General features: G+C 36.1%; 1 pseudogene; it reads right to left on the bottom strand.

Annotated features, from left to right (window-relative positions):
- Positions 1 to 2,735: 2,735 nt before the first annotated feature.
- LOC121253401 lies at positions 2,736 to 9,966 on the bottom strand (annotated as a pseudogene).
- Positions 9,967 to 10,674: the final 708 nt, after the last annotated feature.

Genomic DNA, 10,674 nt, shown 5'->3' with positions numbered 1-10,674 from the left:
TTCTTTTATTTGTCCAGTTCAGAAAAGAAAAGAAAAGAAAGAGAAAGTTAAAGTATCAAAGAAAACCAACCATTATTGAATTTCAGGTCAAGCAACTTTGATTGGGGAGGCTTGATATATAATTCAACTTGGTGGGCTGTAGATTACTTTTCCACAAGTCTCAAACAATTTCTCAAATTGAGCTTCCATATTCTCTCACAAATCCTAGCTGCTTGCGTAGTCTGTTCAAATTTGCAAAGAAATCTTTGTATTTGGTTGGTTCACATCGGTAATGCAGGTCCCCTTTCTTAACTTCCTTTCCCTCTCTATATATATATTTGAGAAAATCTAGTGATCTGGGCTACTTTAGGGATGCATAGGTGTTCTTTATCATGATTTTGTAGAGTTTTGCCTATCAATAAATCATCTGGCTCATATAAGAGCAGCAACTCCACCAATTACATAGAGTAGTTCCTTTATAAGTGCAAAATATGAGGCAATATTGGAAAATGCTATTTGGCCATCAAAGTTTATCGTTAGATGAACTATTTAACCTGGCAGTGCCACGTGGCACTGTTAGATCTTATTAAAAGAAAAAAAAAAAAAAATAGAACATAACACTCGTTTCTTCTTCTCAATTATGAGACATCTTCTCTTTGAATCCATTTTCCGTTCTCTCTCCTTTATTTATTTATTTATTAATACTAATGACTATAAAATAGGACCCATCAATTGTAAGCCATGATATTTCTTTGATACAATATAATAGAAATGAAATTATGATTTTGGAAATAAGAGAGACTGATCGAAACATCTGGTAACATTATTATTTGGTAATGAACTGAATGATACATTTTATGGATTTATTAAGGGATTTGATAATCGTTTGTAGTCGGTGAATCTTTCATGATAACAAATTAATACTGGTGATAATAAGCAAAAAATGAGTTTTAAGTTCTATTTTTTTTTTTTTTAATATATGCAGTATTGCCAGGTCAAGTGGTAAACTCAGACGGCCAAGTAGCAACATTTATGGGGCAAATATTTAAAAAAACTATAATAAGGCATATTGATTAACAAGTCCCTGAGCCAATACCCTATCAACTCTTAAGTTTAGTTAGACTTGGTAGGGGTTGTAATTTGTGTGACGGCCCTAAATAAATTCTATGAAAAGAATTTTTTTTTAGTTTGACTTAGATTGTTATAGGCCATGAAAACTTAGGAGAAATTTCATGGACATAAGACTAGGTTAAATCTGCCAAGGGAATGAGATGCCGTTTGTATTTTTTAAGGCACTTAGGATCATAATTAAACGAAACGGATTGTACCATTAAGTTCATATGATATTTTAGGATTTTATAGTGCAATATTAACTTTTGTAATTTTTGGGTGCCAAATAGGCCAATCGAAAAGCGCCACGTCACCAACTAGTTGTCACATTGCCATCACTACAACATAATAGGCCTTTTTCCACCAATTTTTTTTCCAAGACAAACGCTGGTGGGAAATACTTGCTTGATTCCACAAAATGGGTCCGTGCCATAAGAAACTACTTTTTGCACCAACATCGCTATGACCCAGTCTAATTGGTTGTAATAAGTGAATCTTTTCCCACGAAAACAACTTGTCGGAAAAGAAAATTCCCAAATATACTGCATGTAAAAACTTTGATTGCATTTAGGATGAAACCTCTATGGGAATATATTCTCTCTCATTTCATGCGGTAAAATTACCGACATCCTCAGACCAAAATCTACCAAATTGAAGGTGAAACCTCTTGTATTTTCTCACATTTGTTGGCCACATCTCGTAATTGTTGCTTGTGGACTGGGTAAATTAGGGCTTGGGGAGAGAATTTTATAGAGATCTCTACGAGGAGTCCTGAGTTTTCTCGAAAATTTTGCAAATCATCCTCGTCGGCGTCCACCAGTTAGAGGGACTCCCACGACTTGCGTCCACCACGTTCAACCCCTGAAACATCAGCGAAGCTTCCAACTTCGCTGACGCCGTGGATTTTATTTCCCATGGTTGGACCCCGAGCTCCTACGAAGACGGAACATGGCATTGCATCACTGCATCCCTCCGTGGATTCTAGCCTGAGAAACTTTACAATGATTGAGCAAAGGGGTTCACACGGTTCTCGGTCGTAGTTGTCCACGGACTTGTCTATGGCGTCACCACTCTCGCAGGTCCTCTCTCTCGCACTCTGAATAATTTATGTAAGGGTTAGTTCTCTATTTTGCGTTTCAATAATCTTCATGTATGGGTTTTAGTTGCTTTTAATATGGAATTACAAATAGGACTCATATGCATGGTTTAGATTTTGGTCTAAAATGAAAGAGAGAAACAAAAACAACCAATGGTGGGAAGAGCACACAGATCAATAAACTCAGTTCCCAACTCAAAGACAGAGGGAGCAACAAAGTAAGATAAGAGATTGAGATCGATCTTGAGATTAGAAAACCAAGAGCAACAACACAATCTTACAGTCCCATCTACAATAGCAAAAGAAAATAATTTCTTCTAATCCTACCCATGTATTCTCACTGTTTAGCAATAACAAGCATCTATCTCCCATTGTTATAGCACTTGCCACCAGTCTTGTAGAAAAAAATAGATGATGTAGGCCAAAATAAACTCCCATAAACTTCATATCATATTTTTATCTCTTATTACATACATATTAGAAGAAAGACAGTAACTGCAGTATAAACACAATTCTAGTGCATAGAAGAATAATAATGTGTTGACATACAACTATTATGCTCAGGCTGAAAGTCTTGCTCTAAGTTCTGCTGCAACAGGATCAATGAACTCTTCAGTATTCAGATAGTGATCCCTATTGGCCCTACATGATGTGTAATGGTATATCACCACTATGGAAATAGAAATCATCTTAAATAGAACATTGACCTCCTCTACACACACTTACTTTGGACCATGGATAAGAATAGCCAAATCCTTGGTCATCTTCCCAGATTCCACAGCTCCAACACAAGCAGCTTCTAGTTTCTCAGTGAAATCCAATAGTCTAGCATTCCCATCCAGCTTTGCCCTATCAACCAAAACATTGTTAGATCCTTGTACAGAAAATGTTTACTCTACATAAGTAATTAATACTCATCCTTTCTTTTTCCCTTGTGAAACTTGCAATCTACATAATAGTTGAAGTATCTATTGTAGAACCCAAGTCTGTAGATCAACAAAACCATATCATATAGTTTTGTGCAAGCCCTTGCGACCTAGCAAATATTGAGGGAATGCTGCGTCTTGGTTTTACCTCCTTTCTAGCGAACCCTATAGTGCCGTTTAATAGTACCATGGGCAGCTTCTGCTTCTATAGTCTTTCCATTTGGACACAGTTGAAACTAATTAATATTACTAGTAAGTCAAAACTACACACATAAGAAAGAGAATAAGGTATAGAGAGATAGAGACAGATGCCATCATCTCATTTTGTTTTCATCCCAATGGCTATTCTAGTGTATTACAACATTCTAGTGCATTTGTATCCCTAATCGTTATGACTCTGGACATCACCATGTTAATTCTTCCATGCCCATACATAACCTTCTCCACTCTTGAGAGCATAAGCCACCATATCATCAATGAGTCAGTGTTCATACCTTGTATTTCAAGAAGTATAAGTAACTAAGTGAATAAAACGGTAACACACACAAGCCATCATTTTTAAATAAAAAACTGACACTCACCATATGCCAGCACCCTCATACTTTGATTTCCACTTGGCCTCGTAAATTAATAGATCTATTAATTTTCATCGTTTTCCCTCCTTAATTTCCTTTTATGTACGTAAGTGTGTAATTTGTATCTTCCTAATTAAAGAACATTTGTTTTGCGATTTACACTAGCTTAACCTTTCTGGGTTTAGTACTAGTACTGGCCTAGTTAACCACTTTCAATTAAATGCAGCCAGCAGTACTTACTACTCAGTGTTGCCAATACTAATATTTAAGAATATGGACAGTTGCTATGTTCATGAATAGTGATATTGTGATCGTGAACAAAGAGATCAAGAAAAAAAAAACAACTTTCTTTAGAACATAGCTTTAAAAAAGGGTACTAATAACGAATGAGAAACTTTCTTTGCCAAAACTTTAGAAAAAAGAACCCATGTTTTTAATATTTGCAGGATCTTAAATGTAAGATTAGGGACGTAAAATAATTCTAGTATAGCCAGCTTCTTACACACACAAACATATATATATATATATATATTTATATATTAAAATCTACAAAATCGAAATACTGTTAGAAAAATTAAATAAAAAGAGTAGTACTCCAAACTAATTATGTTGTCGAATATCACAAAGTAGTATGTGGTTATCGCTTTTACCTTTTTTTTTTTTTTTTGTTGCATTAATTAAGGGAAAAATAGTAATATTAATGGGAGTACGTACAAGCGGACAATTCTATCCGAATAACATTGTCCCACTAACAAAACTTCAAAATTAATCAACGCTTGATATATATTTCTCTCACACCCTTATGTCACTTTTACCAATGCTTTATAGGGCTTGCACTTGTGCCCTATAATGTGCGCATAATATATAGCTAATAATATACAGAAAAATTAATTATATATACGTACAGGCTATATGATATGTTAACATAAAGTTAATTATGAGATATTAAGAGTTCCTACAAAAATTAAACAGAAGATCGATCATGACTACTGCGACATAGGTTTATGGTGCAAATTATCATCAACTGATCAGTACTTGTAGATCATTAGCATTTCTCTCAAACTTTATTGACAGGAACATGCATCTACATGATATTCTACAATTTATAGGGTAATTTACCCCTGATCAGCTCTATTTCCTATTAAATAGAAGCAATGTCTACGTCCTAGCTAGTTATATGCGTGTCCCTACAAATTGCACTAGAAATAGAAAATACTATAATAACAACAATTATTTAGATTAAATGAGAATCTCTTTTCAACAGGGAGGGTTACAATATTTATAAAGTTATTGTACATACCTTAAATTTTGGGATCCCCCACTTGCTTACTCCTGGCCTTAATATTAAACCAACCGGTGGGATTTCCCTTTACTTTATAATGAAGAAAGTGGCCTTTGGGGCATTATAGTCACTCAAAATTGGAATAGTTGGAGTGTGTTTGAAGAAGACATTCCAGTTGAAAAGAAGCTATTTAAGGCGATCAACGAGAATATAAGAATCCAAAGTCATTTAAAACTTCTTTAGAGGTCAGAGCCAAAAGCCAAACTTGCCAAGGCAAGCTAAAACCGCGCGCGCATCATACCCTTCAAATTATCGACTTCAAACAAGAAAAAAAAAAAGGAATACATAGCACCATATATATCTGTTTCCATATATAATTATATCTCCCCTGATCTCTCTTTCTCAGCTTAACATTCTTCGGTCTCTCTAGATCTTTCTCAATGGCAAATTTTAGTTGCTGAATCTCTGCCATGATCCGTATTCTTCTTATGGTTTCTCTCTACTTCTTAGTTACTTGATCTTCGCTTTTATTTATTGGGTACTTCTGGTTTTTGCTTTTGTGTTTGGTAATATCAGTTCCTAGTCAACAGAGATTGCTCTGTACATATAACTATTGTATCAGCACCCAAACACTAGAAATACAAAAAAATCAAGAAGACTTGGCATAACTTGGTATTTATGGTAGAATATTGTCATCTATGCATATATGCTCTACTAAACAAAGCTCTCATCCTAAGAGATGTCAGACGTCATATATCCAAGAGATCTAAACCTTGCACCATGTGTTTAGAAGTTAGTGATCAGGTCCAGCCAGTGAATGCCAGATTCAACATTAAAATAGGCAGCAATAATATGTTTAGGTCCAAGCACAAAATAAAGAAAACTCTCTCTGTTGATGTCATGAGCAATCTGTTACACGAACCTTGGGCTAAGAAATCACTCTGGACATATATATGTTAGTTCTTGCGTGCCCATACATAACCTCCTTCACTCTTGAAAGCATAAGCCACCATATCATCAATCAGTCGGTGTTCATACCTTGTAATTTGATAGTATAAGTAACCAAGTGAATAAAATGGTAATACACACAAACTTTGATTTCCACAATAAAAAACTGACACTCACCATATGCCAGCACCCTCATACTTTGATTTCCACTTGGCCTCATAAACTTCTTGAAATATGTCTTTGAATATTCATTGAAAGAAAGCAAAGATCAAACATATGTTGAGGGAACAAGAGGCCAAGAACACTTTAACATAATAACATCTAATTTGTTGAAAACAAATAATATTAATCAAATGAAAGTTCAAAATCAAAACATTGACCAGGCTGCATACCATCCATCATACTTCTTTATAATTGTATTCTTTGTGCTAAGATAAAGTAGCCATTTTTTCTCATAGGCAGTGTTCATGGAAGCCTCAGCAAAACCACGGATAGACTGAACACATGCCCTCACATATATAACAGAAAAAATCAGTGAATTCATGCAATCTATATTTTTTGCTTATAAATATTCAAGGATTTTGTAGGCCAAAATAGAGCAAGTAAACTTCATATCATGTTTTAATATCACGTACGTTAGAATCCCATATCAAGTTGCATTTATATTAACTTTATTGTAAAGGCAAATTGCAATTGGGAGAGAGGTTCGGGCACACGCGTCAACTCATTCAGGCTTTGTGTATGGCCTATCAAAGGCTATATATGTATATCCACTATAGTTAATGTAGCATGAAAAAAAAAAACCAAACATTAATAAGAAAATATATATATTAGTAGTTTGATATACCTGTAGTTTTGCACCCTAAGTGGCTCATGCTCGGGTCCCTCCATGGACACACTAAGCGTTGCTCCACTTCTTTAGTGCTGGTACCATTCTAGTTCTAATTAGAATTTGAGAGATTAAAGCTTATTTCTCAACACTTGCAAATAAAGTTATTATGTAGTTTCTTTGGTTATTATTTTCCTCAACTTATTTGTCAAGACTTGTAAATAAATTTCAGCTTATTTCATCTTCTATAGGTTGTGGATACTATGGTGCAACATTGTCTTGCAGACTGATTTGTATTTAATCAATCGCAAACATTCCCTATTTAGCATGCCTAGTCAACATACAATCTTTAAAAAGCTATCTCAAGTAATCCTTTGCATATCATTGGAATCACTAAAGGTAATTTTCCTGCATAATTCTACATTTCCAATAATATTTTGCGAAATTTAGTATAATGATTATCCCAACTCAGAAGAACATGTTGAACCCAAATATCATAGTCATTTCTATATATGGTCTTATCACCCTACCTTTTAGCTAGTCTACAGAGAACTGAGCAGCTAATAGGTATGGTTACTCATAGTTTATAACACAAGTTAGACATCGACTCTAAAACATACCACTTAAACATAGTTGTTCATCTATACCTACCCGCAAAAAGAAATGAACAACAGATTGCACATGGACCATTTCCAAATTTGCTTTATCAGCAACTTTTGCCATCTATCCTAGTATATAACTCCATTGGAAAGTACATGTATCATATTCAGTTCATTGACTATCACCTTATAATCATAGCTATAGGATTTCATTGCATATGAAACTAATATATTTACTCATGTCTTTTTGATAGTCAAAGCCTGTCTCCAAGTATGGAGACTAATATTTATGATCTTAGTCTTCCTAGTGATTGCACCAAGTCTTCTTGGACCTAACATTCTCTTTTCTACTAGCTAGTCACCTGCATAAGATGGATAAGACTTGGATGCATATCGAAGATAGATTGCAATCCAGTGAGTATGCTGAAGGTGTTAGACAATTCCTGGCTATGGCGCAAGCCCACACCTCTGGATTTGATCACATTAGGTGTCGATATAGGAGATGCCGGAATAGAGCTTTCCATTCTATTCATACAGTTGACGATCATTTGTTCATTATAGGGATTAATCCAACTTATACGGAATGGATATTCCATGGGGAAGATGATCATTTCCTAGATGCTACATTTTCTAACGAAAAAGAAAATGATGCATCGGCTTACAGTGACTACATTGATGATGTCGACGAGATGTTAGATGACATTCACCATGGGTCGTTTATGGATAATTCAGCTAGAAATGAAGGAAATGCAAACCCACATGATCAACCATCCACCTCTAATACTCGAACAAACCTTAATTTTGAGGAGTTGGTAGCTGATGCACGACGCCACTTTATCCTTCATGCCTTAAGTTCTCAAAGCTATCGTTCATCGTCAAGTTGCTTCACATCAAGAGCATTGGTGGTTGGACCGTGAAGTCATTTGACATGGTGTTAAAGCTCTTGCAAGCTGCATTTCCTGATGCTCTATTCCCTGACTCATATAATGATGCTTGGCTTGGAGCGTGGCTTGGGCTTTAGTTACAAAAAGATATATGTGTGTCCAAATGATTGTACCTTGTTTTGGAGTGAAAATGCATCGTTAAATGAGTGCCCAAAATGTAACGCATCTAAATGGATTGTATGCACAAGTAAGCAACGAAGGATACCACGAAAGGTTCTTCGATATTTCCCCCTAAAATTGTGCTTGCAGAGGCTATTTATGTCAAAGAAGACAGCCCAAGCCATGAGATGGCATGTAGAAGCTCGGGTTGACGATCCACAATGCATGCGACATCCAGTAGATTCTAGGGTATGGAAAGACTTTGATCACAAACATGAAAGGTTTTCCCAAGATACTCGCAATGTTAGACTTGTTTTGGCGAGTGATGGGTTTAACCCATTCAATAACATGAGCAAACCGTACAACATATAGCCAGTACTACTTGTACCTTACAACTTGCCCCCTTGGTCATGCATGAAAGATCCATACACCATGTTGTCCTTGCTAATCCCTGGCTCTAAGTCACCAGGAAATGATATTGATGTGTTCTTACGTCCTCTTGTCGATGAGTTGAAGGAGTTATGGGAAGAGGGTATTCATACCTATGATGCGTATAGTGGGCAAATGTTTAGGTTGCATGCAACACTACTTTGGACTATCAATGACTTCCCCGCATACGCCAACCTTTCTGGGTGGAGCACAAAGGGCAAGATGGCATGTCCTTCATGTACAGCTGACACAAATTCACAATGGTTAGTACATGAGCACAAACATTGTTATATGGGTCATCGACGATGGTTTGCACCAAATCACATTTGGAGACGAAAAAAAACTTCTTTTAATGGGTACAAAGAGCACCGACTCCAACCATCAAGATTTAACCGAGAGGATTTGCTAGAACAATTATGTGGGGTGTCACATGTCCAGTTTGGTAAATCTTCTTTAAAGAGGAAACGAACACCCAATCAACTAAATTGGACAAAAAAGTCTATATTTTTTGACCTTCCGTATTGGTTAGACTTAGGATTAAGACATAACTTGGACATTATACATATTGAGAAAAACATATGTGATAACGTATTGGGAACTTTGCTCAATAATGATGGAAAAACCAAAGACTCCGCCAATGCATGTAGGGATTTGCAAAATCTTAGACTAAGGAAAGAATTGCATTTACAACATGATAACGATCATATTTCTATGAGTCTTGATTGCTACATGTTAAACCTAGAAGAGCGAAGGAAATTTTGTGCATGGTTGTCAGAAGTGAAATTCCTGGATGGTTTCGCTTCAAACATTGCACGGTGTGTCAATGTTAGTGATGGAAAAATCAAAGGAATGAAGAGCCATGATTGTCATGTCTTTATGCAAGCATTGTTGTCGGTTGTGATTGGTGGGTTCTTATGGCCAAATGTACGTAAAGCCTTAATAGACTTAAAGCTCGTTCTTCAAAGAATTATATTCACGAACTTTGACCTTATCAATGTTGTATCAGCTTCAAGCTAATATTCCCATCATTCTTTATAAACTGGAAATGATATTCCCTCTTGCTTTTTTTGATATCATGGTGCACCTAGCTATTCATTTGCTAGAGGAGGCATTGCCGGCAGGACCCATGCAATACAGATGGATGTACCATTTTGAAAGGTACCTAGGGAAGTTCAAGCGGTATATGTTCAACAGAGCCTGTCCAGAAGGCTTAATTGCTGAGGCATATGTTCATCTCGAGTATCTTACATTTTGCTCTATGTACCTTCATGATATTGAGACTAGATTTAACCGAGAGGAACGCGACAGTGACATACTTGGTGGTTCGAATGCGTCGGGAAATGAGCCTTGTTTATCTGTTTTCTCACAAAAGGTTCGGCCATTGGGAACAACAAGCTCGCAGAAGTTGTCTGAAGCACTAATGGCCAAGGCTCGATGGTATATACTTAATAATTGCACAGAGGTTGAGCAATACATAGAGTAAGTACCATCTTACTTGGAAAGTTTCTACATTAATTGAAATTTATTGTTTTTAAAGTGTGGTAATGTTTGCTCACATATATGCAGGGAGCACTATAACAAATTGAAAGAAGAGGACCCTTATAACATTGACCGTAGGCACCAGAGTCAATTCCCATCCTGGTTCAAATCATGTGTAAGATACCAAACCACTTAGCATATATATGTCTCCCTTATACAATTTATATTAGTAAAACAATAATTGTGCATTTTCTTATGTCCTAGATTCGAGAGTTCCGTGCAATTAGGCCAAGTGAGATAACTGATGACATATATGCATTAGCATGTGGTCCAGATCCGTGAGTCGCATCATATGCCGGATGTATAATGAATGGAGTTC

This window comes from Juglans microcarpa x Juglans regia, chromosome 2S, assembly GCF_004785595.1.
Source record: "Juglans microcarpa x Juglans regia isolate MS1-56 chromosome 2S, Jm3101_v1.0, whole genome shotgun sequence".
NCBI lineage: Eukaryota > Viridiplantae > Streptophyta > Magnoliopsida > Fagales > Juglandaceae > Juglans > Juglans microcarpa x Juglans regia.
Note: the sequence above shows the minus strand (reverse complement) of the source record. Positions and strands in the feature narration are given on the sequence as shown.